A 25,564-nucleotide genomic window follows, 5' to 3' on the forward strand; every position below is an offset into this window, starting at 1 on the left:
CCTAGTGTTGGGCTGGTGTCAAAATAAGCACTTATCGATATAAGTACATGCTTATTGCTTAATATTTGAAATGGTGTGAGAGAACTCGACTGGTCTGCATAAATCTCGGACCTGAACCCAGCTGAACACCTTTGTTATGGATTACAGGCTCTGACCAAAACACTCATCACCCAAACCCATCAATGATTTGTTCACAGGGTCACAGTCATTTCAGCACAGAAAAAGTCCTTTGCAAAACTGTTGCAACATAGATGGAAACAAAATTATTTTACATGGTCTGTAAGGTATAGCATTAATATTTGTTTTGATTGGAGAAACTGGAATAGATAAATATGTTCATTTCTTTTTAAAGCCAGTTCTTGAACAGGGGGCCTTCTTACTGTGAGGCAGCAGTGCTCTGTTTGGGGTGGCAACTGTGTCGCCCCAAACATCTTTATTAAAAGGGGCATCCCAACACTTAGTGTAGTTTTAACGTCAAGTAACATCTTAGAAGCCATGTCCTTATCGCATTTTCCAAGTGTTGATCTTAGATTTTAGGAGAAAATTCTGATAAATCATCCGGTAACTAAATTGGACACCATGCATCACTAGCCTGGTTGTATATTTAAGTCTCATAGCTCAGGGCACCTCAGGGTACCTACCCAGTGGCCAGGATGATGTGCCTTTCCCGGCCAGGAGGGAGTAGGACAAATAACCTGGGTCATTTTTCGGGTTGAGTCAATTGTGTTGTTTGAAATCAACTCGTCGCTTGTTAAAACAGCAAGCCCTCCGGTAGAAAGCTTAAAGAGTAGGGGGATCGTCTAGGGGTTAACAGACAAAAGATACCCTCGCACACGGTTTCGACCTGACAAGACCAAAGGCGGAGGTGTCGCTGACGTCCTTTGCGGGTTTTTCGTTGACATTCCATTCCTTTCCTGCCAATATTGCCATACACAGCGGCGTTGTGGGTTAAAGCTCCGAGGGACGAGTCTAAAGAGGGGCTCGTCCGGGATTTGAACCCGGGACCTCTCGCACCCTAAGCGAGAATCATACCCCTAGACCAACGAGCCACTCAAAACGTGCCACTTCCGCCCCCCTGTGAAACATTTTCACACCCCATAGCAGCCAGCTTCCAAAAAGCCAAAGCATTCACAAGACGGAGGTAAGGGGAATTAGCTCAAATGGTAGAGCGCTCGCTTAGCATGCGAGAGGTAGCGGGATCGATGCCCGCATTCTCCACGTGATTGTGGTTTGTTGTTAATTGCTCTGATGTCACAGACCGGAAGCGTGAAGCTTCACATTGGGTCCACACATGGACGTCTCCGATACGGATGTTATTTCACAAAGCAACGTGGAGCAGGAGCTTAACACTCCAAGAGCATTTTGTTGCCATTTAAAATTGGAATCATTTTCTTTCAATGTTCATTTGTCTTCGCGTCATTTCTGGTAAGTCTTTTTAATGCATTTCATTGTCAGATTGTACACAAGAGCTGTGTGTTTCCTTTGGCCTGTACACATGAGCTGTGTGTTTCCTTTGTCCTAAACGTCAATGCATTTTTCGTTTATTCTATGTTTTCGTACATGTTTAATTTGCTTCCTTGTAATGTCCTTGTGTTTGCTGAAATTTTGCGACTTGTGAGTTGTTGGCCCACCGCCAGGGTGATCAGAAAAAGTGCTCAATGTTGCTTGAATTAACTCATTTTTGTGTAGAGCCTGAGTGCTCTGGTAAAAAGGCTTAAAGGGCAGGGGGATTGTTTTGGGGTAACAAACACTGTTCCCTTGGATACCCAAAAAGTCTTACAGGTCCCACCGAGATTTGAACTCGGATCGCTGGATTCAGAGTCCAGAGTGCTAACCATTACACCATGGAACCACTCTTTGAGTTAGCGCCTGACCCATTGGGTCACGGAGAAAAGGACACTCGGATAGGGACCTTCAGTTAAACAAACTCTCAAAAGGCTGCCCTCAATGCCGAAACCCGGGATCGAACCAGGGACCTTTAGATCTTCAGTCTAACGCTCTCCCAACTGAGCTATTTCGGCCACAAAAATGATCCGGACGGACTTCCGGTTTGGCTAACATGTGAAAGCAGCGTTGTTTCAAGCTCCCGCAGCAGTAATTTCGGAAATTTATCTTTTCTCTTTAATCCCCGAAAACTGAGACTTGAAGTATCAACATTAAAACTTTGAACATCCTAGAAAAAATGTCAAAAGCATCAAAAGCGGCGAAAAAGACTGAAGCAGATGTCTGTTCTACGGACAGCAGCACAACGCTAGCCACCATTGCTAATATGCTAGAAGATCACAGAGCTAGTATTGCGGCCGACTTCAAAGCAACATTCGATGCTCTGGAAGCGAGACTTGACAAAATGCAAACAACGATAACAGAACATGCATGGTCAGCGAATGAATTCGTTGGAATCCCACGCTGAGCTGCAAGCCCAACGAATTCAAGCACTGGAGGAGAGGTGTCTCGCATTAGCGGATAACAACGCTAAGCTAACAGCGAAGACTATCGATCTTGAAAGCCGCAGCCGCAGAAATAATATTAGAATAATCGGCCTCCCAGAATCAATCGAGGGACCCAGGCCCACGAGCTTTTTCGCCGAGCTCCTGACTGAAGTACTGGGTGATCAGATCCTTCAGTCTCCCCCTGAACTAGACCGAGCGCATAGAACGCTCGTCGCTAAACCACAACCCGGCTCGCGGCCCAGACCGGTTATACTTCGCCTTCATCGCTATCAGACCAAAGATCTGATCATTCGGGAGGCTCGTAAGAGACGTGGGAAACTTCAATACCAAGGAATACCAATCCAGATATTTGAAGATTACACACCAGAAATCGCCGGGGAACGAGCTAAATATCGTGCAGTGATGACTGAACTTTACAACCTCGCTTTACGGCCAGCGCTCCTTTTCCCGGCTCGTTTACAGATCACTCTGGAGAACGGAGCGAAGAAGAGATTCTCATCCCCTGAAGAAGCCACCACCTTTGCGGCCAAATATCAGCAGGCCCCGAGGCCTCTATAGTTTGACTGCTATGCTACCCACGACATTTGTGGACCATGTTAACCTAGCTAGATCTTTTACGGGAGGAGCTGTGCTCGTATTGAGATGTAAGGTCTTGTTGATCGATGGATCGATGTTTATCACTTAAATACTATACTGGACTAACCATACATCTGGCTCAGCGGTTTCAAGATACAATATTGTTGTGTATTACACTACACTTTATTCTAATTTGAAGTTAAAGTAAGTAAAAGCTTATATTATTTTATTTCATGTTTAAGTTACAACGATTTCAAGCTACTTTATGGTTATAAATGATTATTTTGAGTGGAACGGTAGTAAACATGCAGTTCACTCGATGTTAATCGAGATTAATATCCAATATATTATTTTTTCACTCTACATTTACATTTCCTTTTTGTTTGTTTTGTTTTATTGCTTACAAATCACTTATTTGATATCCAGCGGGTTCAGAAGTTAAGATTCTAATTTAAAGTTACTCAAAGACAACAATATTTTATATTATATATTATATTATATATTATTTTACTTATATTTAAGTTAGAAGGTTGTCAAGCTAATATATGGCTACAAACGATTACTATGATGTAAAGGGGTTCTAAACCTGCTGCTCACCCAATGGTTAATTGATTCATACCCTTATTATTATTATTTTATTTTATTTATTTATTATTATTTTTTTTAATTCTACATTTGTTTAATCTTCTTTAATTATTATTATTATTACTATATATATATATATATATATATATTTTTTTTTTTTTTTATTCTAAATCATTTTGTGACTTTTGAATCACACCATGGCATTTAGTTTATCTTGATATCTATTCATGCTATATAACCGTTATGAAAACATGTTTACGGTTCACGTCCATTACACTAGGGGTCCCAATTGGCTCTTTACGCTGCGGGAGCTGGGACAAATAAGGGGAATAGGAAAGACAACGCAGAAAGGGAAGTATGACTACTTGGGTTTAGTTCTGATGCATGGGATAGGGGAAAAGGGATGGGGAGGGATATATTCACTTGATTTTCTTTATTTTGTGTTTTGTGCTATGTGTGTACTCATTTTGTACTGGGCTATTTTTGTACAGAAGATCCTACTTGCTGCTCGCTGCTTGCTCCTTGAGACTGATCTGACAACCTTACCACGGGAAGTTGAACCATGGCTAATGTAACTAAGGGGGGTGCTGCTGGCGGACAGACTGAGGATTAGCTCACTAAACACTGGTGGGTTAAATGCTGTAATTAAACGCACAAAAGTTATGACACATATCAAAAACCTAAATGCAGACATAATGTTTCTCCAGGAGACACATTTATGTAACTCTGACCATAGAAAATTAAATAGACCTTGGATTGACCAAATTTTTCATTCACGGTTCAATGTAAAATCTAGGGGCACGGCTATTTTAATCCGGAAAAATGTCCATTTCACCTCAGATAAAGTAATGACAGATTCAAACGGTCGATATGTTATTGTTACCGGTACGCTATATGAAAAGCAAGTAATCCTGGTATCTGTCTATGCTCCCAATTGGGATGACCATAACTTTGTGAGTTCGTTGTTTGCTACCATCCCAAATTTAGATTCTCACCTTTTGATAATGGGAGGAGACATGAACTGTGTGATAGATGCAACATTGGACAGGTCTAGTACACGGTCAACCTCAATCATGAAAATGTCCCAAGCCTTTTCCACATTTATGAGTCAATATGGATTGGTAGACCCATGGCGATTTTCACATCCGTCTGCGAGACAGTATTCTTTCTTCTCCCATGCACATCGTTCATTCTCGCGCATAGACTATTTCTTGATAGATAAAAAGCTTATTTCAGCGACCATCTCCACTCAGTACCTTCCCATAACAGTGTCAGATCATGCCACTGTGATCTTGGACCCTCACTTTAGTAGGAAACCAAAAGGATTCAGACATTGGAGGCTAGACCCGCTCTCGCTGGCAGATGCCAACTTTTGCAAACATATTTCGGAATCGATCACTTTCTTCTGTGAAACTAATAAGAATGATGAAACTTCCCCATCTATACTATGGGAAACTCTCAAAGCTTACATAAGGGGTAAAATAATTTCTTTTACATCACATACAAATAAACTGCGCAGATCTCGGCAGAAGGAGCTGGAGGAAGCTATTGCAGATCTAGATAACTCGCTCTCGTCCGTAAATTCACCAGATTTATATAAAGAAAGAATAAGACTCCAAACAGAACTTGATCTTCTTCTCACTTTTGAGGCTGAGCAGCTTCTCCTTCGCTCTCGGGGGTTAGTATACGAACATGGTGACAAAGCAGGACGCCTTTTGGCCCATCAGCTGAAAGCAAAAGCAGCGTCAAACCAAATTACCCAGATAATCGATGATTCAAACTCAATAACCAACAACCCGGACAAAATAAATGACACCTTTAGATCATTCTTTTCCCAATTATATACATCAGAGTCCCTCACAGATGATAACCAACTAAATAACTTCTTTGATAAATTGGACTTACCTAAAGTGTCACCTGAGGACAATCAGAAACTAGACGCCGCTCTAACTCTCTCAGAAATTAAAGAAGCGATAAACTCAATGAACTGTGGCAAATCCCCAGGCCCTGACGGATATCCGGTCGAGTTTTATAAGAAATTCTCAGATCAGCTAGCCCCACTACTACTGGAAATGTTTAATTACTCATTTAATCAAGGCACCCTGCCGCCCACGCTTATGCAAGCTTCCATCTCTCTGATCTATAAGAAGGGAAAAGACCCACTGAGCTGTGCTTCTTACCGACCAATATCACTCCTTCCGGTAGATGTTAAAATACTCGCAAAAATCTTAGCTCGGCGATTGGAATCTGTCATGCCCAAGATAATTTCAGAGGACCAGACGGGATTTATAGGGGGAAGACACTCATACTCTAACATAAGAAGGCTTCTCGGCGTCATCCTCTGCCCATCTTCTTCTAAAGTCCCAGAGGCAATAATATCTCTTGATGCCGAGAAGGCCTTCGACAGGGTGGAATGGGCCTATCTCTTCTTCTCCCTGAGACAGTTTGGTTTTAATACTAACTTAATTTCATGGGTCCGATTACTTTACTCCTCTCCCTGCGCCTCAGTGTGCACAAATAACCAACGCTCTACTCCGTTTCCTCTTTTTCGGGGAACACGGCAGGGATGCCCACTATCCCCGTTGCTATTTGCGCTAGCGATTGAACCATTATCAGTGGCTCTAAAAATGGAGGAGGGACTTGAGGGGATTGAAAGATGGGGCGTAAAGCATCAAGTCTCGTTATATGCAGATGATCTGCTGCTCTATATAAGTAACCCATTGGCAAGCATCCCACGTATCCTAACTTTGCTGGATTCTTTTGGTCGTTTGTCGGGATATAAGCTAAATATCTCTAAAAGTGAATACTTCCCAATCAACCAATTAGCTGTAGCCATATCGCCATCAACTATACCGTTCAAAATAGCCAATGCAGGATTTAAATACCTTGGCATTACAGTTACACAATCCTTGCAAACAATTCGAGAACAAAATTTTACATCATTAACAATGACGGTCAAGTCTGATTTACAAAGATGGAATTATCTTCCGTTATCCTTGGCCGGTAGAATACAAATTATAAAAATGAATGTGTTACCAAGATACTTGTATGTTTTTCAATGTCTCCCCATATTTCTCCCCAAGTCTTTTTTCACAGCTATAAATGATATTATTTCATCATTTATTTGGGCTGGTAAACGGCCACGGGCAAGCCGTACACTGCTTTGCAGGGATAGATCAGCTGGAGGGCTTGGCCTACCCAATCTAATTGGCTACTACTGGGCAGCCAACATGCATACGATATTATCTTGGTTTACATCACCTCAATCCAGTTGGTGCCAGAGTGAGTCAGCCTCCTGCTCTTCGTCGCTGCTAGCTTTAACATGTAGCACCTTACCCTTCTCCCCCCCAAGCTTCACCTCTAATCCGGGTGTTGTTGGAACTCTAAAAATTTGGACGCAAATAAGACGCCACTTTGGATGGCTTACCCCCCCTTTAGCAACTCCTATTTGCAACAATCACCTGTTCATTCCAGCAAAGACTGACTCACGATTTTCAGTGTTAGGAAACAAAGGGCTGCGTAGTTTGGGAGATCTGTACATTGATGGTATATTTGCAAGTTTCAATCAATTAACCTATGCCTTCTATCTACAAAAATCAGACTTTTTCCGATACTTCCAGTTGCGGGACTTTGCGAAAACACACGCCACATCATTCCCACAGATACCAACACCCAGCGGGATAGACCTGGCCCTTAAGGCTAAAAACCTGTCAAAGGGCCACATCTCCTTTCTCTATAATTTAATTTCCTTAAACAGTGAATCTATTTTAAATAAGATCAAGATGAATTGGGAGTCAGAACTACAATTAAATCTTTCTGAAGAATTCTGGGAGGGAGCCATGGAAGTTGTTAACTCGTCATCCAGCTGCGCTAGATTGTCACTAATACAATTTAAAGTCTTCCACAGATTACATTATAGTAAAGACAAATTATCAAAGCTCTTTCCAGACAAAATTGATGGGAAGTGTAGTAGATGCTCGCAGACTCCATGCAATCTTACCCACATGTTTTGGGCATGCCCCAAGTTGTCTGAATTCTGGCGACTATTTTTTAAAACAATTTCGGATATACTAGGCATAATTGTAACCCCAACCCCACATATCGCCATTTTCGGCAAGCCCCCAGACGACCTCCTTACAACTACCATTCAAAATAATGTAATTGCCTTTGCTTCCCTTATTGCTCGTAAGAGAATTTTGTTATTGTGGAAGTCCCCTCAACCACCATTAATAAAAGTCTGGTTACACGACATCTTAGGTCTTCTGAAACTGGAGAAAATCAAATTCTCACTTAGAGGGTCATCTAGCAAGTTTTACACTCATTGGAGACCACAACTTGATTATTTAGATAAATTGCCAGCTGGGGAAATCTCCTTGTAAAGTCTCAGCTTCCTCAGTTCCATTCCGCCAGCGGCAGAAATCCCCCCCAAGATCTAGACACTTCAACATAGCAAATAATTTGCTCTAATGTCTGAGGAGTAGGCAGCAACTATTTGACATTTACTTTGTACAATTAAGGATTAGTACTAGCAACTTGCACTAGTATTGGTAACTACTACTATGTACTAATTGTAAGAATTATAATTTTAATTACATCGGTATATTTAAATGTATGTATATGTATAATGAGTACATAATTATTTTTATTACTGGTAGTTATTATTATTTTTTATTTTTTATTATTATTATTATTATTATATATATATATATATTTTTTTTAATGTACAAGTGAATTATGGGTCTGGGGTGGGTAGGGAGAGGGAGGGAGGGAGGGAGGGAGGGGATGTTGTTAAGTTTAAAAAACAAAAACAAAAGACATTGTATTTTTGTATGCACCTTATGTTTGTACTTTTTGCATTTGACAAATAAAAGTTATATAAAAAAAAAAAATGATCCGGACAGGAATTTTCATGACAAATCACAGCAATATAGCAGTTGGCAAAAATAGGCACAGAGAACCCTTGGCCCGTACGGGGATCGAACCCGCGACCTTGGCGTTATTAGCACCACGCTCTAACCAACTGAGCTAACCGGCCACGGAACAGCACCTGTCTCTGCCAAGACTGACATGAATGTTTCACAGTGTAGCAGCATCAAGAAGCAAAGCTAAACAAGGGTTCGTCCGGGATTTGAACCCGGGACCTCTCGCACTGTTGTGGTTTTCCTTTTCCTCAAATGAAACAATCTTCAGTCTTAGGTTCTGATTTCAAGAGATAGACTTTTATTTTCCGGACAAAATAATAAGCAGAGCCTGCCTGATTAAACCTCCCAGAACCAGTCAGGCCGGCCTAGGAGGAATCTTCAAACCAGTCTGCCCCTCCAAGCCATGGCCTGGCAAATATACGGGTCCTTGTCCCCTCCCCTCATAGTTAAAACAATATGTTTCTGTTCAGGCAAGACCCACATGACACCCACATGACATTCCTCAGACCAGTGTCTTGTTCCCATGACCTATTTGACCCTTGGCTGTTTGCTAATACTAAAACATTTTGTGCCTGTCCAGATGGCTCTTTAAACTACCTTGAAACCTGAATACACCCGGCTGGTCCAGATGGTTCTTTAGACTACTGCATAGTTGGATTATATTAGTAAACTCATGATGCACATTTTTGGATTAAAATAAACTACTTCAGCACCCAAAGCGAGAATCATACCCCTAGACCAACGAGCCAAGCCGTGCTGTCTGTTTGCCGTGCCACCGAGAAACATGTGACCACAACACAGTCACCAGCTTCCTCAAGCAGTTCCTTGGGATGGGCCTGTTTGGTCCTGCTCCTCTGTTTAGCCACAATGAGCCCTAGTGTTGGGCTGGTGTCAAAATAAGCACTTATCGATATAAGTACATGCATATTGCTTAATATTTGAAATGGTGTGAGAGAACTCGACTGGTCTGCATAAATCTCGGACCTGAACCCAGCTGAACACCTTTGTTATGGATTACAGGCTCTGACCAAAACACTCATCACCCAAACCCATCAATGATTTGTTCACAGGGTCACAGTCATTTCAGCACAGAAAAAGTCCTTTGCAAAACTGTTGCAACATAGATGGAAACAAAATTATTTTACATGGTCTGTAAGGTATAGCATTAATATTTGTTTTGATTGGAGAAACTGGAATAGATAAATATGTTCATTTCTTTTTAAAGCCAGTTCTTGAACAGGGGGCCTTCTTACTGTGAGGCAGCTGTGCTCTGTTTGGGGTGGCAACTGTGTCGCCCCAAACATCTTTATTAAAAGGGGCATCCCAACACTTAGTGTAGTTTTAACATCAAGTAACATCTTAGAAGCCATGTCCTTATCGCATTTTCCAAGTGTTGATCTTAGATTTTAGGAGAAAATTCTGATAAATCATCCGGTAACTAAATTGGACACCATGCATCACTAGCCTGGTTGTATATTTAAGTCTCATAGCTCAGGGCACCTCAGGGTACCTACCCAGTGGCCAGGATGATGTGCCTTTCCCGGCCAGGAGGAAGTAGGACAAATAACCTGGGTAATTTTTCGGGTTGAGTCAATTGTGTTGTTTGAAATCAACTCATCGCTTGTTAAAACAGCAAGCCCTCCGGTAGAAAGCTTAAAGAGTAGGGGGATCGTCTAGGGGTTAACAGACAAAAGATACCCTCGCACACGGTTTCGACCTGACAAGACCAAAGGCGGAGGTGTCGCTGACGTCCTTTGCGGGTTTCTCGTTGACATTCCATTCCTTTCCTGCCAATATTGCCATACACAGCGGCGTTGTGGGTTAAAGCTCCGAGGGACGAGTCTAAAGAGGGGCTCGTCCGGGATTTGAACCCGGGACCTCTCGCACCCTAAGCGAGAATCATACCCCTAGACCAACGAGCCATTCAAAACGTGCCACTTCCGCCCACCTGTGAAACATTTTCACACCCCATAGCAGCCAGCTTCCAAAAAGCCAAAGCATTAACAAGACAGAGGTGAGGGGAATTAGCTCAAATGGTAGAGCGCTCGCTTAGCATGCGAGAGGTAGCGGGATCGATGCCCGCATTCTCCACGTGATTGTGGTTTGTTGTTAATTGCTCTGATGTCACAGACCGGAAGCGTGAAGCTTCACATTGGGTCCACACATGGACGTCTCCGATACGGATGTTATTTCACAAAGCAACGTGGAGCAGGAGCTTAACACTCCAAGAGCATTTTGTTGCCATTTAAAATTGGAATCATTTTCTTTCAATGTTCATTTGTCTTCGCGTCATTTCTGGTAAGTCTTTTTAATGCATTTCATTGTCAGATTGTACACAAGAGCTGTGTGTTTCCTTTGGCCTGTACACATGAGCTGTGTGTTTCCTTTGTCCTAAACGTCAATGCATTTTTCGTTTATTCTATGTTTTCGTAAATGTTTAATTTGCTTCCTTGTAATGTCCTTGTGTTTGCTGAAATTTTGCGACTTGTGAGTTGTTGGCCCACCGCCAGGGTGATCAGAAAAAGTGCTCAATGTTGCTTGAATTAACTCATTTTTGTCTAGAGCCTGAGTGCTCTGGTAAAAAGGCTTAAAGGGCAGGGGGATTGTTTTGGGGTAACAAACACTGTTCCCTTGGATACCCAAAAAGTCTTACAGGTCCCACCGAGATTTGAACTCGGATCGCTGGATTCAGAGTCCAGAGTGCTAACCATTACACCATGGAACCACTCTTTGCGTTAGCGCCTGACCCACTGGGTCACGGAGAAAAGGACACTCGGATAGGGACCTTCAGTTAAACAAACTGTCAAAAGGCTGCCCTCAATGCCGAAACCCGGGATCGAACCAGGGACCTTTAGATCTTCAGTCTAACGCTCTCCCAACTGAGCTATTTCGGCCACAAAAATTATCCGGACAGGAATTTTCATGACAAATCACAGCAATATAGCAGTCGGCAAAAATAGGCACAGAGAAACCTTGGCCCGTACGGGGATTGAACCCGCGACCTTGGCGTTATTAGCACCACGCTCTAACCAACTGAGCTAACCGGACACGGAACAGCACCTGTCTCTGCCAAGACTGACATGAATGTTTCACAGTGTAGCAGCATCAAGAAGCAAAGCTAAACAAGGGCTCGTCCGGGATTTGAACCCGGGACCTCTCGCACCCAAAGCGAGAATCATACCCCTAGACCAACGAGCCAAGCCGTGCTGTCTGTTTGCCGTGCCACCGAGAAACATGTGACCACAACACAGTCACCAGCTTCCTCAAGCAGTTCCTTGGGATGGGCCTGTTTGGTCCTGCTCCTCTGTTTAGCCACAATGAGCCCTAGTGTTGGGCTGGTGTCAAAATAAGCACTTATCGATATAAGTACATGCTTATTGCTTAATATTTGAAATGGTGTGAGAGAACTCGACTGGTCTGCATAAATCTCGGACCTGAACCCAGCTGAACACCTTTGTTATGGATTACAGGCTCTGACCAAAACACTCATCACCCAAACCCATCAATGATTTGTTCACAGGGTCACAGTCATTTCAGCACAGAAAAAGTCCTTTGCAAAACTGTTGCAACATAGATGGAAACAAAATTATTTTACATGGTCTGTAAGGTATAGCATTAATATTTGTTTTGATTGGAGAAACTGGAATAGATAAATATGTTCATTTCTTTTTAAAGCCAGTTCTTGAACAGGGGGCCTTCTTACTGTGAGGCAGCTGTGCTCTGTTTGGGGTGGCAACTGTGTCGCCCCAAACATCTTTATTAAAAGGGGCATCCCAACACTTAGTGTAGTTTTAACGTCAAGTAACATCTTAGAAGCCATGTCCTTATCGCATTTTCCAAGTGTTGATCTTAGATTTTAGGAGAAAATTCTGATAAATCATCCGGTAACTAAATTGGACACCATGCATCACTAGCCTGGTTGTATATTTAAGTCTCATAGCTCAGGGCACCTCAGGGTACCTACCCAGTGGCCAGGATGATGTGCCTTTCCCGGCCAGGAGGGAGTAGGACAAATAACCTGGGTCATTTTTCGGGTTGAGTCAATTGTGTTGTTTGAAATCAACTCATCGCTTGTTAAAACAGCAAGCCCTCCGGTAGAAAGCTTAAAGAGTAGGGGGATCGTCTAGGGGTTAACAGACAAAAGATACCCTCGCACACGGTTTCGACCTGACAAGACCAAAGGCGGAGGTGTCGCTGACGTCCTTTGCGGGTTTCTCGTTGACATTCCATTCCTTTCCTGCCAATATTGCCATACACAGCGGCGTTGTGGGTTAAAGCTCCGAGGGACGAGTCTAAAGAGGGGCTCGTCCGGGATTTGAACCCGGGACCTCTCGCACCCTAAGCGAGAATCATACCCCTAGACCAACGAGCCACTCAAAATGTGCCACCCCCGCCCCCCTGTGAAACATTTTCCGACCCCATAGCAGCCAGCTTCCAAAAAGCCAAAGCATTCACAAGACTGAGGTAAGGGGAATTAGCTCAAATGGTAGAGCGCTCGCTTAGCATGCGAGAAGTAGCGGGATCGATGCCCGCATTCTCCACGTGATTGTGGTTTGTTGTTAATTGCTCTGATGTCACAGACCGGAAGCGTGAAGCTTCACATTGGGTCCACACATGGACGTCTCCGATACGGATGTTATTTCACAAAGCAACGTGGAGCAGGAGCTTAACACTCCAAGAGCATTTTGTTGCCATTTAAAATTGGAATCATTTTCTTTCAATGTTCATTTGTCTTCGCGTCATTTCTGGTAAGTCTTTTTAATGCATTTCATTGTCAGATTGTACACAAGAGCTGTGTGTTTCCTTTGGCCTGTACACATGAGCTGTGTGTTTCCTTTGTCCTAAACGTCAATGCATTTTTCGTTTATTCTATGTTTTCGTAAATGTTTAATTTGCTTCCTTGTAATGTCCTTGTGTTTGCTGAAATTTTGCGACTTGTGAGTTGTTGGCCCACCGCCAGGGTGATCAGAAAAAGTGCTCAATGTTGCTTGAATTAACTCATTTTTGTCTAGAGCCTGAGTGCTCTGGTAAAAAGGCTTAAAGGGCAGGGGGATTGTTTTGGGGTAACAAACACTGTTCCCTTGGATACCCAAAATGTCTTACAGGTCCCACCGAGATTTGAACTCGGATCGCTGGATTCAGAGTCCAGAGTGCTAACCATTACACCATGGAACCACTCTTTGCGTCAGCGCCTGACCCACTGGGTCACGGAGAAAAGGACACTCGGATAGGGACCTTCAGTTAAACAAACTCTCAAAAGGCTGCCCTCAATGCCGAAACCCGGGATCGAACCAGGGACCTTTAGATCTTCAGTCTAACGCTCTCCCAACTGAGCTATTTCGGCCACAAAAATGATCTGGACAGGAATTTTCATGACAAATCACAGCAATATAGCAGTTGGCAAAAATAGGCACAGAGAAACCTTGGCCCGTACGGGGATCGAACCCGCGACCTTGGCGTTATTAGCACCAAGCTCTAACCAACTGAGCTAACCGGCCACGGAACAGCACCTGTCTCTGCCAAGACTGACATGAATGTTTCACAGTGTAGCAGCATCAAGAAGCAAAGCTAAACAAGGGCTCGTCCGGGATTTGAACCCGGGACCTCTCGCACCCAAAGCGAGAATCATACCCCTAGACCAACGAGCCAAGCCGTGCTGTCTGTTTGCCGTGCCACCGAGAAACATGTGACCACAACACAGTCACCAGCTTCCTCAAGCAGTTCCTTGGGATGGGCCTGTTTGGTCCTGCTCCTCTGTTTAGCCACAATGAGCCCTAGTGTTGGGCTGGTGTCAAAATAAGCACTTATCGATATAAGTACATGCTTATTGCTTAATATTTGAAATGGTGTGAGAGAACTCGACTGGTCTGCATAAATCTCGGATCTGAACCCAGCTGAACACCTTTGTTATGGATTACAGGCTCTGACCAAAACACTCATCACCCAAACCCATCAATGATTTGTTCACAGGGTCACAGTCATTTCAGCACAGAAAAAGTCCTTTGCAAAACTGTTGCAACATAGATGGAAACAAAATTATTTTACATGGTCTGTAAGGTATAGCATTAATATTTGTTTTGATTGGAGAAACTGGAATAGATAAATATGTTCATTTCTTTTTAAAGCCAGTTCTTGAACAGGGGGCCTTCTTACTGTGAGGCAGCTGTGCTCTGTTTGGGGTGGCAACTGTGTCGCCCCAAACATCTTTATTAAAAGGGGCATCCCAACACTTAGTGTAGTTTTAACGTCAAGTAACATCTTAGAAGCCATGTCCTTATCGCATTTTCCAAGTGTTGATCTTAGATTTTAGGAGAAAATTCTGATAAATCATCCGGTAACTAAATTGGACACCATGCATCACTAGCCTGGTTGTATATTTAAGTCTCATAGCTCAGGGCACCTCAGGGTACCTACCCAGTGGCCAGGATGATGTGCCTTTCCCGGCCAGGAGGGAGTAGGACAAATAACCTGGGTAATTTTTCGGGTTGAGTCAATTGTGTTGTTTGAAATCAACTCATCGCTTGTTAAAACAGCAAGCCCTCCGGTAGAAAGCTTAAAGAGTAGGGGGATCGTCTAGGGGTTAACAGACAAAAGATACCCTCGCACACGGTTTCGACCTGACAAGACCAAAGGCGAAGGTGTCGCTGACGTCCTTTGCGGGTTTCTCGTTGACATTCCATTCCTTTCCTGCCAATATTGCCATACACAGCGGCGTTGTGGGTTAAAGCTCCGAGGGACGAGTCTAAAGAGGGGCTCGTCCGGGATTTGAACCCGGGACCTCTCGCACCCTAAGCGAGAATCATACCCCTAGACCAACGAGCCACTAAAAACGTACCACCCCCGCCCCCCTGTGAAACATTTTCCCACCCCATAGCAGCCAGCTTCCAAAAAGCCAAGACGGAGGTAAGGGGAATTAGCTCAAATGGTAGAGCGCTCGCTTAGCATGAGAGAGGTAGCGGGATCGATGCCCGCGTTCTCCACGTGATTGTGGTTTGTTGTTAATTGCTCTGATGTCACAGACCGGAAGCGTGAAGCTTCACATTGGGTCCACACATGGACGTCTCCGATACGGATGTTATTTCACAAAGCAACGTGGAGCAGGAGCTTAACACTCCAAGAGCATTTTGTTGCCATTTAAAATTGGAATCATTTTCTTTCAATGTTCATTTGTCTTTGTGTCATTTCTGGTAAGTCTTTTTAATGCATTTCATTGTCAGATTGTACACAAGAGCTGTGTGTTTCCTTTGGCCTGTACACATGAGCTGTGTGTTTCCTTTGTCCTAAACGTCAATGCATTTTTCGTTTATTCTATGTTTTCGTACGTTTAATTTGCTTCCTTGTAATGTCCTTGTGTTTGCTGAAATTTTGCGACTTGTGAGTTGTTGGCCCACCGCCAGGGTGATCAGAAAAAGTGCTCAATGTTGCTTGAATTAACTCATTTTTGTCTAGAGCCTGAGTGCTCTGGTAAAAAGGCTTAAAGGGCAGGGGGATTGTTTTGGGGTAACAAACACTGTTCCCTTGGATACCCAAAAAGTCTTACAGGTCCCACCGAGATTTGAACTCGGATCGCTGGATTCAGAGTCCAGAGTGCTAACCATTACACCATGGAACTACTCTTTGCGTTAGTGCCTGACCCACTGGGTCACGGAGAAAAGGACACTCGGATAGGGACCTTCATTTAAACAAACTCTCAAAAGGCTGCCCTCAATGCCGAAACCCGGGATCGAACCAGGGACCTTTAGATCTTCAGTCTAACGCTCTCCCAACTGAGCTATTTCTGCCACAAAAATGATACGGACAGGAATTTTCATGACAAATCACAGCAATATAGACCTTGGCGTTATTAGCACCACGCTCTAACCAACTGAGCTAACCGGCCACAGAACAGCACCTGTCTCTGCCAAGACTGACATGAATGTTTCACAGTGTAGCAGCATCAAGAAGCAAAGCTAAACAAGGGCTCGTCCGGGATTTGAACCCGGGAACTCTCGCACCCAAAGCGAGAATCATACCCCTAGACCAACGAGCCAAGCCGTGCTGTCTGTTTGCCGTGCCACCGAGAAACATGTGACCACAACACAGTCACCAGCTTCCTCCAGCAGTTCCTTGGGATGGGCCTGTTTGGTCCTGCTCCTCTGTTTAGCCACAATGAGCCCTAGTGTTGGGCTGGTGTCAAAATAAGCACTTATCGATATAAGTACATGCTTATTGCTTAATATTTGAAATGGTGTGAGAGAACTCGACTGGTCTGCATAAATCTCGGACCTGAACCCAGCTGAACACCTTTGTTGTGGATTACAGGCTCTGACCAAAACACTCATCACCCAAACCCATCAATGATTTGTTCACAGGGTCACAGTCATTTCAGCACAGAAAAAGTCCTTTGCAAAACTGTTGCAACATAGATGGAAACAAAATTATTTTACATGGTCTGTAAGGTATAGCATTAATATTTGTTTTGATTCGAGAAACTGGAATAGATAAATATGTTCATTTCTTTTTAAAGCCAGTTCTTGAACAGGGGGCCTTCTTACTGTGAGGCAGCTGTGCTCTGTTTGGGGTGGCAACTGTGTCGTCCCAAACATCTTTATTAAAAGGGGCATCCCAACACTTAGTGTAGTTTTAACGTCAAGTAACATCTTAGAAGCCATGTCCTTATCGCATTTTCCAAGTGTTGATCTTAGATTTTAGGAGAAAATTCTGATAAATCATCCGGTAACTAAATTGGACACCATGCATCACTAGCCTGGTTGTATATTTAAGTCTCATAGCTCAGGGCACCTCAGGGTACCTACCCAGTGGCCAGGATGATGTGCCTTTCCCGGCCAGGAGGGAGTAGGACAAATAACCTGGGTCATTTTTCGGGTTGAGTCAATTGTGTTGTTTGAAATCAACTCATCGCTTGTTAAAACAGCAAGCCCTCCGGTAGAAAGCTTAAAGAGTAGGGGGATCGTCTAGGGGTTAACAGACAAAAGATACCCTCGGACACGGTTTCGACCTGACAAGACCAAAGGCGGAGGTGTCGCTGACGTCCTTTGCGGGTTTCTCGTTGACATTCCATTCCTTTCCTGCCAATATTGCCATACACAGCGGCGTTGTGGGTTAAAGCTCCGAGGGACAAGTCTAAAGAGGGGCTCGTCCGGGATTTGAACCCGGGACCTCTCGCACCCTAAGCGAGAATCATACCCCTAGACCAACGAGCCACTCAAAACGTGCCACTTCCGCCCCCCTGTGAAACATTTTCACACCCCATAGCAGCCAGCTTCCAAAAAGCCAAAGCATTCACAAGACGGAGGTAAGGGGAATTAGCTCAAATGGTAGAGCGCTCGCTTAGCATGCGAGAGGTAGCGGGATCGATGCCCGCATTCTCCACGTGATTGTGGTTTGTTGTTAATTGCTCTGATGTCACAGACCGGAAGCGTGAAGCTTCACATTGGGTCCACACATGGACGTCTCCGATACGGATGTTATTTCACAAAGCAACGTGGAGCAGGAGCTTAACACTCCAAGAGCATTTTGTTGCCATTTAAAATTGGAATCATTTTCTTTCAATGTTCATTTGTCTTTGTGTCATTTCTGGTAAGTCTTTTTAATGCATTTCATTGTCAGATTGTACACAAGAGCTGTGTGTTTCCTTTGGCCTGTACACATGAGCTGTGTGTTTCCTTTGTCCTAAACGTCAATGCATTTTTCGTTTATTCTATGTTTTCGTACATGTTTAATTTGCTTCCTTGTAATGTCCTTGTGTTTGCTGAAATTTTGCGACTTGTGAGTTGTTGGCCCACCGCCAGGGTGATCAGAAAAAGTGCTCAATGTTGCTTGAATTAACTCATTTTTGTCTAGAGCCTGAGTGCTCTGGTAAAAAGGCTTAAAGGGCAGGGGGATTGTTTTGGGGTAACAAACACTGTTCCCTTGGATACCCAAAAAGTCTTACAGGTCCCACCGAGATTTGAACTCGGATCGCTGGATTCAGAGTCCAGAGTGCTAACCATTACTCCATGGAACCACTCTTTGCGTTAGTGCCTGACCCACTGGGTCACGGAGAAAAGGACACTCGGATAGGGACCTTCAGTTAAACAAACTCTCAAAAGGCTGCCCTCAATGCCGAAACCCGGGATCGAACCAGGGACCTTTAGATCTTCAGTCTAACGCTCTCCCAACTGAGCTATTTCGGCCAAAAAAATGATACGGACAGGAATTTTCATGACAAATCACAGCAATATAGCAGTCGGCAAAAATAGGCACAGAGAAACCTTGGCCCGTACGGGGATCGAACCCGCGACCTTGGGGTTATTAGCACTACGCTGTAACCAACTGAGCTAACCGGCCACGGAACAGCACCTGTCTCTGCCAAGACTGACATGAATGTTTCACAGTGTAGCAGCATCAACAAGCAAAGCTAACATGGGCTCGTCCGGGATTTGAACCCGGGACCTCTCGCACCCAAAGCGAGAATCATACCCCTAGACCAACGAGCCAAGCCGTGCTGTCTGTTTGCCGTGCCACCGAGAAACATGTGACCACAACACAGTCACCAGCTTCCTCAAGCAGTTCCTTGGGATGGGCCTGTTTGGTCCTGCTCCTCTGTTTAGCCACAATGAGCCCTAGTGTTGAGCTGGTGTCAAAATAAGCACTTATCTATATAAGTACATGCTTATTGCTTAATATTTGAAATGGTGTGAGAGAACTCGACTGGTCTGCATAAATCTCGGACCTGAACCCAGCTGAACACCTTTGTTTTGGATTACAGGCTCTGACCAAAACACTCATCACCCAAACCCATCAATGATTTGTTCACAGGGTCACAGTCATTTCAGCACAGAAAAAGTCCTTTGCAAAACTGTTACTGGAATGCCCTGTAGAGTGAACACACTCATTGCAAACGAGCTAAAGCTATATTTACCCAACATGTCTTGAATGCCCTGTAGAGAGAACACACTCATTGCAAACGAGCTAAAGCTGTACTTACCCAACACGTCTTGAATGCCCTGTAGAGAGAACACACTCAATGCAAACGAGCTAAAGCTATACTTACCCAACACGTCTTGAACGCCCTGTAGAGAGAACACACTCATTGCAGATCCCAGTGGAAGAATAAACTTACCTTGCACGCTCGAACACATAGTGGTACATAGGAGAGAGAGAATACTTACCTTGTGGCGAGGTGATGCAGCCCGTCTCCAGCTTGGCCCGGAGAACCTGAAATAGAGAAACAGAGAAAGATTCAGCGACGAAGATGTGAGCCCGTTAGCATACCATAACACTCACTCTGTGTTTTATTCTGCCCTCAGGAGGACGAAGCGGGCCGTGAGGAGACCGTCCATACAGGAGGTGTTTCGAGGACGAAGGAGCTCCGCCCGACCCTTGCCCTGTGATCCCTTGGCCCCACAGCATTGACCTCTCCCCTCCAACGTCCCAAGCCTGTAGTGTTCCCCCTGAGGGCGAGAGGATATTTTAGATTCCCTTCCCAAAGCCAGTAGGTTGTTCATTTTATTACTGTTCCTAAGTCTCCTAAAGCAGTCTTCATAGTTGATGTGGGCTTAAGGTTTCTGCTGGACATTTGAGTTCAAATTTAACATAGAGTACTGGACATAGCATTTCGTGCTTTCAAGCAAAATATATCCATGTAAGTTTCAATTTAAGAAAGAGACCAAGACATACAATTAACAAAAAATACATCAGATGCCAACAGTGTCTTTGGGTTTTGAAAGAAGCAAACAAATCTTCTTTAGATCTGATAGTTTACATGTATTTGTGGGTTTGACTCTGACTGTACCAGCCAGCCAACAGTCTTAGCGTAGGCAGCAATGCACAGGACCAGGTTTTGCTGGCCCAGCTTCAACTCATTCTCTGTAGTCTAGTGGTTAGAGCATTGATTCTCCCATATGGGAGACCCAGGTTCGAATTCCACAAGGTTTAAGGGGTATTATCCATTGACCAGTAGTCACTGCTTTAGCTCTGATAGAGTTTGTGGGCATCTTATAGCCTGCAATTCTATTTTCCCTTCCCAAAGCCAGTAGGTTGTTCATTGTATTACTGTACCTAAGTCTCCTAAAGCAGTCTTCATAGTTGATGTGGGCTTAAGGTTTCTGCTGGACATTTGAGATCAAATTTAACATAAAGTACTGGACATAGCATTTAGTGCTTTCAGGCAAAATATATCCATGTAAGTTTCAATTTAAGAAAGAGACCAAGACATACAATTAGCAAAAATACATCAGATGCCAACAGTGTCTTTGGGGTTTGAAAGAAGCAAACAAATTTTCTTTAGATCTGATAGTTTTCATGTATTTGTGGGTTTGACTCTGACTGTACCAGCCAGCCAACAGTCTTAGCATAGGCAGCAATACACAGGACCAGGTTTTGCTGGCCCAGCTTCAACTCATCCTCTGTAGTCTAGTGGTTAGAGCATTGATTCTCCCATTGGGAGACCCAGGTTCAAATCCCACAAGGTTTAAGGGGTATTATCCATTGACCAGTAGTCACTGCTTTAGCTCTGATAGAGTTTATAGGCATCTTACAGCCTGCAATTCGTTTTTCCCTTCCCAAAGCCAGTAGGTTGTTCATTTTATTACTGTTCCTAAGTCTCCTAAAGCAGTCTTCATAGTTGATGTGGGCTTAAGGTTTCTGCTGGACATTTGAGATCAAATTTAACATAGAGTACTGGACATAGCATTTAGTGCTTTCAGGCAAAATATATCCATGTAAGTTTTAATTTAAGAAAGAGACCAAGACATACAATTAGCAAAAATACATCAGATGCCAACAGTGTCTTTGGGGTTTGAAAGAAGCAAACAAATTTTCTTTAGATCTGATAGTTTTCATGTATTTGTGGGTTTGACTCTGACTGTACCAGCCAGCCAACAGTCTTAGCATAGTCAGCAATACACAGGACCAGGTTTTGCTGTCCCAGCTTCAACTCATCCTCTGTAGTCTAGTGGTTAGAGCATTGATTCTCCCATTGGGAGACCCAGGTTCAAATCCCACAAGGTTTAAGGGGTATTATCCATTGACCAGTAGTCACTGCTTTAGCTCTGATAGAGTTTATAGGCATCTTACAGCCTGCAATTCGCTTTTCCCTTCCCAAAGCCAGTAGGTTGTTCATTTTATTACTGTTCCTAAGTCTCCTAAAGCAGTCTTCATAGTTGATGTGGGCTTAAGGTTTCTGCTGGACATTTGAGATCAAATTTAACATAGAGTACTGGACATAACATTTAGTGCTTTCAAGCAAAATATATCCATGTAAGTTTCAATTTAAGAAAGAGACCAAGACATACAATTAGCAAAAAATACATCAGATGCCAACAGTGTCTTTGGGTTTTGATAGAAGCAAACAAATCTTCTTTAGATCTGATAGTTTTCATGTATTTATGGGTTTGACTCTGACTGTACCAGCCAGCCAACAGTCTTAGCATAGGCAGCAATACACAGGACCAGGTTTTGCTGGCCCAGCTTCAACTCATCCTCTGTAGTCTAGTGGTTAGATCACTGATTCTCCCATATGGGAGACCCAGGTTCGAATCCCACAAGGTTTAAGGGGTATACTCCATTGACCAGTAGTCACTTCTTTAGCTCTGATAGAGTTTATAGGCATCTTACAGCCTGCAATTCGTTTTTCCCTTCCCAAAGCCAGTAGGTTGTTCATTTTATTACTGTTCCTAAGTCTCCTAAATCAGTCTTCATAGTTGATGTGGGCTTAAGGTTTCTGCTGGACATTTGAGATCAAATTTAACATAGAGTACTGGACATAACATTTAGTACTTTCAAGCCAAATGTTCATGTGAGTTACACTTGAAGAAAGGGTCCTGGACATACAATAAGCAAAAAATACATCAGATGCCAACAGTGTCTTTGGGTTTTGATTGAAGCAAACACATCTTCTTTAGATCTGATAGTTTTCATGTATTTATGGGTTTGACTCTGACTGTACCAGCCAGCCAACAGTCTTAGCATAGGCAGCAATACACAGGACCAGGTTTTGCTGGCCCAGCTTCAACTCATCCTCTGTAGTCTAGTGGTTGGAGCACTGATTCTCCCATATGGGAGACCCAGGTTCAAATTCCACAAGGTTTAAGTGGAAATCTCTGTTGACCAGTAGTCACTTCTTTAGCTCTGATAGAGTTTGTGGGCATCTTATAGCCTGCAATTCTATTTTCCCTTCCCAAAGCCAGTAGGTTGTTCATTTTATTACTGTACCTAAGTCTCCTAAAGCAGTCTTCATAGTTGATGTGGGCTTAAGGTTTCTGCTGGACATTTGAGATCAAATTTAACATAGAGTACTGGACACAGCATTTAGTGCTTTCAGGCAAAATATATCCATGTAAGTTTCAATTTAAGAAAGAGACCAAGACATACAATTAGCAAAAATACATCAGATGCCAACAGTGTCTTTGGGGTTTGAAAGAAGCAAACAAATCTTCTTTAGATCTGATAGTTTTCATGTATTTGTGGGTTTGACTCTGACTGTACCAGCCAGCCAACAGTCTTAGCATAGGCAGCAATACACAGGACCAGATTTTGCTGGCCCAGCTTCAACTCATCCTCTGTAGTCTAGTGGTAAGAGCACTGATTCTCCCATATGGGCGACCCAGGTTCAAATCCCACAAGGTTTAAGGGGTATTCTCCATTGACCAGTTATCACTTGTTTAGCTCTGATAGAGTTTATAGGCATCTTACAGCCTGCAATTCGTTTTTCCCTTCCCAAAGCCAGTAGGTTGTTCATTTTATTACTGTTCCTAAGTCTCCTAAAGCAGTCTTCATAGTTGATGTGGGCTTAATGTTTCTGTTGGACATTTGAGATCAAATTTAACATAGAGTACTGGACATAACATTTAGTGCTTTCAAGCAAAATGTATCCATGTAATTTTCAATTTAAGAAAGAGTCCTGGACATACAATTAGCAAAAAATACACCAGATGCCAACAGTGTCTTTGGGTTTTGATAGAAGCAAACAAATCTTTTTTAAATCTGATAGTTTTCATGTATTTATGGGTTTGACTCTGACTGTACCAGCCAGCCAACAGTCTTAGCATAGGCAGCAATACACAGGACCAGGTTTTGCTGGCCCAGTTCAACTCATCCTCTGTAGTCTAGTGGTTAGAGCATTGATTCTCCCATTGGGAGACCCAGGTTCAAATCCCACAAGGTATAAGGGGTATTATCCATTGACCAGTAGTCACTGCTTTAGCTCTGATAGAGTTTATAGGCATCTTACAGCCTGCAATTCGTTTTTCCCTTCCCAAAGCCAGTAGGTTGTTCATTTTATTACTGTTCCTAATTCTCCTAAAGCAGTCTTCATAGTTGATGTGGGCTTAAGGTTTCTGCTGGACATTTGAGATCAAATTTAACATAGAGTACTGGACATAACATTTAGTGCTTTCAGGCAAAATATATCCATGTAAGTTTCAATTTAAGAAAGAGACCAAGACATACAATTAGCAAAAATACATTAGATGCCAACAGTGTCTTTGGGGTTTGAAAGAAGCAAACAAATCTTCTTTAGATCTGATAGTTTTCATGTATTTGTGGGTTTGACTCTGACTGTACCAGCCAGCCAACAGTCTTAGCATAGGCAGCAATACACAGGACCAGGTTTTGCTGGCCCAGCTTCAACTCATCCTCTGTAGTCTAGTGGTTGGAGCACTGATTCTCCTATATGGGAGACCCAGGTTCAAATTCCACAAGGTTTAAGTGGAAATCTCTGTTGACCAGTAGTCACTTCTTTAGCTCTAATAGAGTTTGTGGGCATCTTATAGCCTGCAATTCTATTTTCCCTTCCCAAAGCCAGTAGGTTGTTCATTTTATTACTGTTCTTAAGTCTCCTAAATCAGTCTTCATAGTTGATGTGGGCTTAAGGTTTCTGCTGGACATTTGAGATCAAATTTAACATAGAGTACTGGACATAGCATTTCGTGCTTTCAAGCAAAATATATCCATGTAAGTTTCAATTTAAGAAAGAGACCAAGACATACAATTAACAAAAAATACATCAGATGCCAACAGTGTCTTTGGGTTTTGAAAGAAGCAAACAAATCTTCTTTAGATCTGATAGTTTTCATGTATTTGTGGGTTTGACTCTGACTGTACCAGCCAGCCAACAGTCTTAGCATAGGCAGCAATACACAGGACCAGGTTTTGCTGCCCCAGCTTCAACTCATCCTCTGTAGTCTAGTGGTTGGAGCACTGATTCTCCCATATGGGAGACCCAGGTTCGAATCCCACAAGGTTTAAGGGGTATTCTCCATTGACCAGTAGTCACTTCTTTAGCTCTGATAGAGTTTATAGGCATCTTACAGCCTGCAATTCGTTTTTCCCTTCCCAAAGCCAGTAGGTTGTTCATTTTATTACTGTTCCTAAGTCTCCTAAATCAGTCTTCATAGTTGATGTGGGCTTAAGGTTTCTGCTGGACATTTGAGATCAAATTTAACATAGAGTACTGGACATAACATTTAGTACTTTCAAGCCAAATGTTCATGTGAGTTACACTTAAAGAAAGGGTCCTAGACATACAATTAGCAAAAAATACAGCAAATGCAAACAGTGTCTTTGGGTTTTGATAGAAGCAAACAAATCTTCTTTAGATCTGATAGTTTTCATGTATTTGTGGGTTTGACTCTGACTGTACCAGCCAGCCAACAGTCTTAGCATAGGCAGCAATACACAGGACCAGGTTTTGCTGGCCCAGCTTCAACTCATCCTCTGTAGTCTAGTGGTTGGAGCACTGATTCTCCCATATGGGAGACCCAGGTTCAAATTCCACAAGGTTTAAGTGGAAATCTCTGTTGACCAGTAGTCACTTCTTTAGCTCTGATAGAGTTTGTGGGCATCTTACAGCCTGCAATTCGTTTTTCCCTTCCCAAAGCCAGTAGGTTGTTCATTTTATTACTGTTCCTAAGTCTCCTAAAGCAGTCTTCATAGTTGATGTGGGCTTAAGGTTTCTGCTGGACATTTGAGATCAAATTTAACATAGAGTACTGGACATAACATTTAGTGCTTTCAGGCAAAATATATCCATGTAAGTTTCAATTTAAG

The 25,564-nt window shown here is 43.1% G+C and overlaps 23 non-coding genes across 23 annotated transcripts; 3 read left to right on the top strand and 20 right to left on the bottom strand.

Moving 5' to 3' along the window:
* Positions 1 to 977: 977 nt before the first annotated feature.
* On the bottom strand, positions 978 to 1,049 carry trnap-agg (transfer RNA proline (anticodon AGG)). The gene has a single exon. It is a non-coding gene; the product is annotated as a tRNA-Pro (tRNA).
* A 96-nt stretch (positions 1,050 to 1,145) lies between these two features.
* On the top strand, positions 1,146 to 1,218 carry trnaa-agc (transfer RNA alanine (anticodon AGC)). The gene has a single exon. It is a non-coding gene; the product is annotated as a tRNA-Ala (tRNA).
* A 562-nt stretch (positions 1,219 to 1,780) lies between these two features.
* Positions 1,781 to 1,852, bottom strand: trnaq-cug (transfer RNA glutamine (anticodon CUG)). The gene has a single exon. It is a non-coding gene; the product is annotated as a tRNA-Gln (tRNA).
* A 96-nt stretch (positions 1,853 to 1,948) lies between these two features.
* On the bottom strand, positions 1,949 to 2,021 carry trnaf-gaa (transfer RNA phenylalanine (anticodon GAA)). Its single transcript has one exon. It is a non-coding gene; the product is annotated as a tRNA-Phe (tRNA).
* A 6,551-nt stretch (positions 2,022 to 8,572) lies between these two features.
* Positions 8,573 to 8,646, bottom strand: trnai-aau (transfer RNA isoleucine (anticodon AAU)). The gene has a single exon. It is a non-coding gene; the product is annotated as a tRNA-Ile (tRNA).
* Positions 8,647 to 10,383: 1,737 nt separating this feature from the next.
* trnap-agg (transfer RNA proline (anticodon AGG)) lies at positions 10,384 to 10,455 on the bottom strand. Its single transcript has one exon. It is a non-coding gene; the product is annotated as a tRNA-Pro (tRNA).
* A 96-nt stretch (positions 10,456 to 10,551) lies between these two features.
* Positions 10,552 to 10,624, top strand: trnaa-agc (transfer RNA alanine (anticodon AGC)). Its single transcript has one exon. It is a non-coding gene; the product is annotated as a tRNA-Ala (tRNA).
* Positions 10,625 to 11,186: 562 nt separating this feature from the next.
* Positions 11,187 to 11,258, bottom strand: trnaq-cug (transfer RNA glutamine (anticodon CUG)). Its single transcript has one exon. It is a non-coding gene; the product is annotated as a tRNA-Gln (tRNA).
* A 96-nt stretch (positions 11,259 to 11,354) lies between these two features.
* Positions 11,355 to 11,427, bottom strand: trnaf-gaa (transfer RNA phenylalanine (anticodon GAA)). The gene has a single exon. It is a non-coding gene; the product is annotated as a tRNA-Phe (tRNA).
* Positions 11,428 to 11,659: 232 nt separating this feature from the next.
* Positions 11,660 to 11,731, bottom strand: trnap-ugg (transfer RNA proline (anticodon UGG)). The gene has a single exon. It is a non-coding gene; the product is annotated as a tRNA-Pro (tRNA).
* A 1,102-nt stretch (positions 11,732 to 12,833) lies between these two features.
* On the bottom strand, positions 12,834 to 12,905 carry trnap-agg (transfer RNA proline (anticodon AGG)). The gene has a single exon. It is a non-coding gene; the product is annotated as a tRNA-Pro (tRNA).
* Positions 12,906 to 13,636: 731 nt separating this feature from the next.
* On the bottom strand, positions 13,637 to 13,708 carry trnaq-cug (transfer RNA glutamine (anticodon CUG)). The gene has a single exon. It is a non-coding gene; the product is annotated as a tRNA-Gln (tRNA).
* A 96-nt stretch (positions 13,709 to 13,804) lies between these two features.
* trnaf-gaa (transfer RNA phenylalanine (anticodon GAA)) lies at positions 13,805 to 13,877 on the bottom strand. Its single transcript has one exon. It is a non-coding gene; the product is annotated as a tRNA-Phe (tRNA).
* An 80-nt stretch (positions 13,878 to 13,957) lies between these two features.
* On the bottom strand, positions 13,958 to 14,031 carry trnai-aau (transfer RNA isoleucine (anticodon AAU)). Its single transcript has one exon. It is a non-coding gene; the product is annotated as a tRNA-Ile (tRNA).
* A 78-nt stretch (positions 14,032 to 14,109) lies between these two features.
* trnap-ugg (transfer RNA proline (anticodon UGG)) lies at positions 14,110 to 14,181 on the bottom strand. The gene has a single exon. It is a non-coding gene; the product is annotated as a tRNA-Pro (tRNA).
* A 1,102-nt stretch (positions 14,182 to 15,283) lies between these two features.
* trnap-agg (transfer RNA proline (anticodon AGG)) lies at positions 15,284 to 15,355 on the bottom strand. Its single transcript has one exon. It is a non-coding gene; the product is annotated as a tRNA-Pro (tRNA).
* A 718-nt stretch (positions 15,356 to 16,073) lies between these two features.
* trnaq-cug (transfer RNA glutamine (anticodon CUG)) lies at positions 16,074 to 16,145 on the bottom strand. The gene has a single exon. It is a non-coding gene; the product is annotated as a tRNA-Gln (tRNA).
* Positions 16,146 to 16,490: 345 nt separating this feature from the next.
* trnap-ugg (transfer RNA proline (anticodon UGG)) lies at positions 16,491 to 16,562 on the bottom strand. The gene has a single exon. It is a non-coding gene; the product is annotated as a tRNA-Pro (tRNA).
* A 1,102-nt stretch (positions 16,563 to 17,664) lies between these two features.
* On the bottom strand, positions 17,665 to 17,736 carry trnap-agg (transfer RNA proline (anticodon AGG)). The gene has a single exon. It is a non-coding gene; the product is annotated as a tRNA-Pro (tRNA).
* A 96-nt stretch (positions 17,737 to 17,832) lies between these two features.
* Positions 17,833 to 17,905, top strand: trnaa-agc (transfer RNA alanine (anticodon AGC)). The gene has a single exon. It is a non-coding gene; the product is annotated as a tRNA-Ala (tRNA).
* Positions 17,906 to 18,467: 562 nt separating this feature from the next.
* trnaq-cug (transfer RNA glutamine (anticodon CUG)) lies at positions 18,468 to 18,539 on the bottom strand. Its single transcript has one exon. It is a non-coding gene; the product is annotated as a tRNA-Gln (tRNA).
* Positions 18,540 to 18,635: 96 nt separating this feature from the next.
* Positions 18,636 to 18,708, bottom strand: trnaf-gaa (transfer RNA phenylalanine (anticodon GAA)). Its single transcript has one exon. It is a non-coding gene; the product is annotated as a tRNA-Phe (tRNA).
* Positions 18,709 to 18,939: 231 nt separating this feature from the next.
* Positions 18,940 to 19,011, bottom strand: trnap-ugg (transfer RNA proline (anticodon UGG)). Its single transcript has one exon. It is a non-coding gene; the product is annotated as a tRNA-Pro (tRNA).
* Between the last annotated feature and the right edge of the window lie 6,553 nt (positions 19,012 to 25,564).

The sequence above is a fragment of the Misgurnus anguillicaudatus genome, chromosome 20 (genome assembly GCF_027580225.2).
Source record: "Misgurnus anguillicaudatus chromosome 20, ASM2758022v2, whole genome shotgun sequence".
In the NCBI taxonomy this organism is placed as follows: Eukaryota; Metazoa; Chordata; class Actinopteri; order Cypriniformes; family Cobitidae; genus Misgurnus; species Misgurnus anguillicaudatus.